Below are 6085 nucleotides of genomic sequence, written 5' to 3'. Positions count from 1 at the left end.
CTTCATGCTATTTTTATAACCCATTTAAGTTCAAAATTGGATTTCCTATATTGAAGGAAAAATATTATGTTTTGGTATAAACAAATTCACTCCTATCATGTTCACTAGTTGTTAGGAGCTCACTTTGTATTAAAATTGTGAAACATGTTTCTATGTATTGATATTTGAATAAATTCTACATATAATATATTCATTAAACAATACAACCATACATCATTCAATTAGTACTTCAAATTGGTCTTTTCAATGATCTTAGCTATATCAAAGTCAAAATTCAAATTTAGGGCATTTTGATGATTGACAATGATTAATTTTGAATAGTTATTTATCTACAGTGCTTGTTTGGTGATGGTGTTGAACAAGAAGAAAGTCCATCATGTGATTCAGTAGTAACTTCAAAAGTATTTCAAAATATTATAATCCTTATAGAAGCCATATAAAAAAAATTATGTTGAAACTAATTTTAGATGTCCAATGCTCTATAATGCTGAAATTGTGTGTCACAAGACAATTAACTTGATCTTAAGTGGTTTGTATTCAAACTAATTTTAAATGTCCAACGCTCTATACAACTGAAATTCTTAGTCACAAGACAATTAAACTGATCCTAAGCAGTTTATTTTCAATATAATTTAAAATGCTCAACACTCTATAGGACTTAAATTCTCAGTCACAAGATAATCAAATTGATCCTAAACAATTTGTATTCAAACTAATTTTAAATGTCCAACACTCTATAAGACTAAAATTGTGAGTTACAACACAATTACATTGATCTAGTTTTTTATTCAACTTACAAACTCAGTATTTGTGTGATATTAAGAGCCTTTATCTTCTATTATCAGTTAAAAAAATGTTGGTAAATAGATTTGTCACAGAAGAATTGCCCAACGGAGTGTGTGGTAAACCGTTCACAATAGTTGGGTAGGCCCTTGGTATGTGGCCTTCCTCTGCGTTTAGAGGGGTAGCTCCCTCGTATGATGTACTTTTTAAACAATTTTCAAATAAAGATTTAAAACTTCAAATTTCAAGAGAAAGTCATCCAAGACGAATGCACCACACGCCCTCATGACCTTCTTTGGTAAACAGGATTGATAACAGAGGTGCTCAAGAACTACGCTTGAAAGCAACCTGTATTATTAAGCAAATTCATTATCATCCGTAAACACTCGCATAGCACCATAAGAATGTCTACTACAAGGTATAACAATTTGGATTTTAAAATAAGAAACCCAAAGCAGATCTCATTTCATTTCCTTGCACCAAGAAAAGCAATAGAGATTTTTCAATTCAGAGATAAAAAGTGTACATACTTTCCAAAATTTATCCCTAGATCAAAATTTCAGCATAGTGTTCCCTTATTTTTCCAACCCAAAAAGTCCCTTTACAATGCTAAAAGATGTCCTTATATAGACATAGAGGTTAATAACTACCTCTCTGTGGTTAATAACTACCTCCCAAATACGTGATTTGGCTGAGCTTAATTAACCTCTACAAAATTAACCTTAAATGACAAAGATCACTAATTGAAATGTACGGCTTGGAACATGTCTTCAAAGGTTGAATCATCGGCTTGCTGAGTTATTTGATACAGACTCTTCTTCATGATCATCGCCAAGTTTGACTTATTGAGTATTGACAAAGAAACAATAGTTCACAACAACAATTGCTCATGCACTGACTGTAGTCTAGATAATGATACTACAACCTTGTCTTCCCATTGATATAGGTTATAGAATTTTCAATCCTTTGAGACTTATTTTGATGAGCCATTATCATATGCACCTATTGATGTTTTATTGACTCTGAACCATTGACTTGATATTTGTGAACCATGGTATAGTTGAACTAAACTATAATAATGGGGCATTGTGTCCAAGGTCAGCAACTATCTTATATGCGGCTTCCAGAGGATGAACTAAATCCCATAAAACACTGGTTGATATATTTCTACAAGTTATTGGAGTTTTTGCATTGCAAATGAGCCCAGCCTCTATTAATCCATAAAATGAAGGATTATTTATGATGTGTAATAGATAGTTATAGATATCAACGTATTCCACTCTGATGCTTGGAAGATGAGCTTGCAATCTACTAAGGATTTTCTTATACTTCTCATTGTAAGATGATGAAATATAATTTAGCTCCTCAATACGTCTTGTTATTTCTGGTTGCTAGTGTAATGTTTTCTCTGCTAGTGTGCATCCCAAGGGAGGGAGTCCAGCAATGCCCAGTGTATGTACCCTGATTTTGTAGATCTCCTGAATGAAGTTGCTATAGATTTGAAGTAAAAATTCCTAGTACTGTTGGATGTTGAACTGATTTCTTCTATTGGGAATAGAAAAATAATTGAGTGTAAAGTTATTGGAACCTGCAGCTAGTAGAAAAATGGCTTCCTCAATTATGTTGAATGAATTTTCTACTCCCACCATATTTTCGAGGTGCATTTGGTATGTCTTAACTTGTTTCCACATTGGTATTACACTAACAAGCTCGGAGATGAGGTGGTCGAATGCAGTCCCTTTGGAAGAAAAACTTACACTTGTGAGAAGATCTTAACTGCTGAGATCAACATCCAAAAATGGTGGAATTGTTTCCTTCAACCGTGTTACAAATTTGACAGATGGGAAACTATTGGGAGAACACTTGCAAGTGTGACATTGTTTGGTTTCATGTCTGCCAGTTGCATCTATCGAAAGAAATCTAGACTTTCCTCATAATATCCACTGTGAGTATAACCAACACACGTGATTCCAGTCTAGTTGTGATGATGTATAAATGAATCTATCCACCCTCTTCAGCAAGGTTTGTGCATGCACTAAGAACACTGGCAACTGTAAATTTGTCAGGTTTCATCCCCATTCTAAGCATTTGGATAAAAAGTGTCAAGGCATCCTCACCATACCCACTTTGGGCATATCCTACCATGATTGCAGTCCATGAAATTATGTTGCGCTCAGGCATTCCATCAAACAATTTCCTTGCATCCTCTATGCTCTTTCATTTTCCATACATGTTGAAGATTGGATGTGTCAAATAAGGACTATTCTAGATAAAACTCCTAGAAATTGAAGATTCTACCTCCTTTGCAAGGGGCTCTACCGTAATCTTTGCAGGTTTACCACTAGAGAAGACCTTCAGTAGCTTATTCATGTCTTCTATTGTGGTGGTCTCATTAAAAGATACTGTGATAGTGTTGGAATCTACAACACGAACATTAATCTCCTCCTTAACAGTAGCATCCAAAATTGCCTTGGCATCAACACATTTGACCTTAACAGTGTCAAAGAATGGAACATCCTAAACTGACCCCAGTTTCTTAGCTTGAGGTTAGCTTGGGTAATAACCAGCGGCATAACGATGTCCATGTTCACGTAGGAAAAACTATATCTGCACTAATATACTTGCCACGGCTTCATATGGTTATCTGTTGAGAATTGTTTTTTTTTCAATGTTCTTTCTCTTTGATAACACATCACCTTTGATGTCATGTTCAGCCAGAATAACTTTCTCACCTCCTTTTTTTTTTTAAAACCATCTGATTTGGAATTTCAAACAGGTTAAGAACTGTCTCGAAGAAAGTTAAGAAAAACATGTTTTTGGGGGGTTATCATTAACCTGTTGAGAGGTTAATGGTTAGGAAAAATGTTTTTTTGGGGGTTATCATTAATCTGTTGAGAGGTTAATGGTTAATGATAGACTTGAAAACACGTATTTTGGGTCTCTCCATTAACCTATGACAACTTGAGGCTCATAAGTCGGATTTTAAAAATTTCAAGTGCTGTGCGGAGCTGGGAACGAGCCGGGGACATGAAAGTTTAGAGACTCACAAAAACTCAGAGATAAAATGGCCAATTTAAAGCTTAAAATTGGACAAGTTTCAAAAATTAACCAAGACTTATAAAATTGAAAGAATTTTATAACTGAGCAACAAAAAATAAATGCAATTACCTTTTCTCAATTTCTAATTTAAAAAACCCATCTGAACGTAAATAAGTTGAAATAATTCAATCATTGACTTAGCTTTAATTACAGTCATGATTGAAGTGTTTTCCCAAACATAAATAGATATCAAAACATTACGAGCTTAATTACCAAAGACATTACATTACGATGTATTTTGCCAATGTTGTCTTTCATGGTTACGTGGGGTGAGGAAGAACATACTTCCAATATGACTCAAAAACAGCATTATTGAAGAATGAACTTCTGCTTTCATATCTGTCTTATCGCTGCTGCTTCTTCTTCTTCATCTGGGTACCTCCTTCCTTCCGTGTCACTTCTGCTATGAAATCTCTCAATCTTACTGTCTTCAATAAAAACAATGAGGAAAGTGAGAGCTGAATGCGACATAAGATTTTCTCTTTTTCCTCCACTTCGTTACTCTTCAAAGAAGATTCTCGTATATCTTAACTTATTCTGTCTTTACCTTTGCACCACCCCCTCATGTACTGTCTTAGCTTTTAATAGTATCCATTCACTTTCTTCTTGATATATACTAGACGAATCTGAAATAGAAGAAGCAATTGTCCCCAAATTTATGTGGATATATATTGGAAATGTCCTTTCAACTTTACGTTCATCATTGGTCTTTTCCAATGCTCTGTTCATATTGGGGACGGAATTCGAGTCTGGCTCTTTCCTTCCGAACCGTTAGTTTTTGTTGGATTCTATTGCTGTCGTTACTGTGAATATCAAGCATTAAAAGCGATTCGACTGCTACTTCTGCACGCTTGTCTTCTTTCATTAGTAATACCTGCCTCCACCCAATGCTTGGTAAAACTTTTTACAATAGTGGATTCTTAGTTTTTCTCAACTTTTTCCTTTAAATTTTTTTATTTGGTTAACTGGTAGTGTGAATTTCAAATGTGTAAGTATTTGGTTCTCAATTTAAAATTTCTCCTCTGTAATGTCATGGTTAAATTAGGAACAAATTCTTTTAGTAATTAAAATATTAAAATTACATATTTACTTTAAAAGGTTGTATCGGTCTGAGATACAACCAGCGGAACCTTGTACATCAATAGGGTTGGTGGATGGTTCAGAAGGAGCCCACCTGTCATCAACATCTTTTTTTTCTCTTCTTCTACCTCCACCCTAGGAGACCAGATTGCCAAATACAGGCCTAGGAATGACCATTTTGAATCTCTATTGAAAGAAGTCCAGCCAGAGGCAACAAGGGCAGCAGGAGGAACAACCGGGAATAAGCCAGAAACCCTACCTAGGCTGAACAACAATAACAAGATTTTTTAATTAAAATCTCATTTTTAATTAAAATCTCATTTTTATCCGTAAGAATTTTTAAAAGTTGTAAGTATTTGGTTATATGTTTGAAGTTTGAAATTTTAGTTAAATTAAGATTTTATTATTTTGCATCAAGATTTATATTCTTATTTATTATTCTTGAATGTTACAGTTAAAAATGAGGTTCCTTACAATTTTTTTTTACTATACATTATTGTTGATTCATCATGTTAGACTATGTCTTTCATTTGACACCTTAAAAAAACATTTAAGATGAAATCTTTATAAAATTATTTGAATTTTTTTATTAATTATTTTGTATGGAATATTATGAAGAGTTCAAAAAAAAATTTGTAAAGCAACAATGTTTTAAAATTATTATTTTGTAAATGTACTTGAATTTATTGCAATGAAGTACACTATTTTTCACTTCAATACTTCAGGTAGTTAAATAATCTCGATAATTGATGAAAAATGATAAATATATTTAGTTTGACAAAATATTTGTATTGGATCATATTGTTTGATTTTTGTTATTAACTGATATGTATAATTGTATTTGTTCATATTGTAAAATTCACATTTCTTAACTATAATTCAATCACGCATCTCTAAAATTCATCTTAAAGCTATAGTCTTAAACCTTTATTGAATATTTGAATTAATAATCATACATTGTCAAAACTAATTTCTCGTTGACATCTAAACATGGTAATATTGATAGATATTGATGGATCTAGTTATGCATAGCAGGGAAGTGTAATATCTTGCCTTCCTAAGACCTTTATTTTATTATTGACATGTTTAATTGAAAAATGATTTAAATATTCATGACAAAAGG

At 32.9% G+C, this 6085-nt stretch overlaps 1 pseudogene; it reads right to left on the bottom strand.

Annotated features, from left to right (window-relative positions):
- Window positions 1–1853: 1853 nt before the first annotated feature.
- Window positions 1854–3368, bottom strand: LOC149531579 (GDSL esterase/lipase At2g42990-like; annotated as a pseudogene).
- Between the last annotated feature and the right edge of the window lie 2717 nt (window positions 3369–6085).

The sequence above is a fragment of the Cupressus sempervirens genome, chromosome 11 (assembly GCF_028749045.1).
Source record: "Cupressus sempervirens isolate cs-2001-9-10 chromosome 11, ASM2874904v1, whole genome shotgun sequence".
NCBI lineage: Eukaryota > Viridiplantae > Streptophyta > Pinopsida > Cupressales > Cupressaceae > Cupressus > Cupressus sempervirens.
The sequence above is the reverse complement of the archived record's forward strand: the minus strand, read 5'-3'. Positions and strand labels throughout refer to the sequence as shown.